Here is a 901-nt window from a genome sequence, read left to right on the forward strand (position 1 = left end):
TCTGTGAGCGGGGGCTTCGCAGATTCTGAACCTCGTGTGGCCGAGTGCTCTGCTGCATGTGGGGAGCGGTGCAGGAGAGGCGGGGGTCGGGGTTGGCCCTCCTCACCCCCCTGTGCGCAGTCAGCCGTCGGCCGGGCCTGTTCCCCAGCTCCTGGTTCAGTGCAACTCTTCACCTTAGAGAATCTTCTGGTTCCTGGTGCAGAGCTGGCTCGGGGAAGGGGCCTAAGGGTGTGAGAGGAACCCAGGGTTTGCACTGGGGGTGGCGGCTGAGAGGGAGGAAAGGGTAAGAGAGGGCTTGCCGGCAGAAATAGGCCACAAACCAGAGCAGGCTCCCAGCGAGTCTGTGGGCTGGTCCGGGGCAGGCTGTGCGCTGGGGCTGGCAGCCCAGGAGGTCGCCCAGAGGGCAGGGCAGACCCTGGGGAGCTCCAGCCTGTAGGGGCACAGGCCAGCCCTGGGACATGCTATGCCTGAGGTCGGGGAGGCCAGGGGGCAGACCCTGAAGCTGGAGGGTCCCCTTGGAACCCCAGTAGTGACTGCATCACCTTGGCACGCAGGGTAACTCCTCTGTCTGCGCATTTCCTCACTGGGACACACAGGTAACCAAAGAGCCTGTCTCACAGGGATGCTGTGGGAGCCATGCCTCAATGGCTTGGGCCAGCATCTAGGAAGCCCATGGACAGGGTGAGGGCGACCATCACTGTTGACACTGGCCACTGCTCAGGGCCAAGCTTTTGGAAAGCTCTATTTATAGGCACCAGCCAGAGTGGATAGACAGCTCCGGAGAGGGGAGCCCTGGAGGCCTCAGAGCAATTGTGTGAGGTGTGATGAGCTAAACCTGGGACCAGAGGGCCTGAGAGCTGGGGGAGGGGCAGAGGCGATGGGGGAGGGGCAGGAGAGATGG

This window comes from Lipotes vexillifer, unplaced genomic scaffold (genome assembly GCF_000442215.2).
Source record: "Lipotes vexillifer unplaced genomic scaffold, Lipotes_vexillifer_v1.1 scaffold1798, whole genome shotgun sequence".
NCBI classification, from domain to species: domain Eukaryota; kingdom Metazoa; phylum Chordata; class Mammalia; order Artiodactyla; family Lipotidae; genus Lipotes; species Lipotes vexillifer.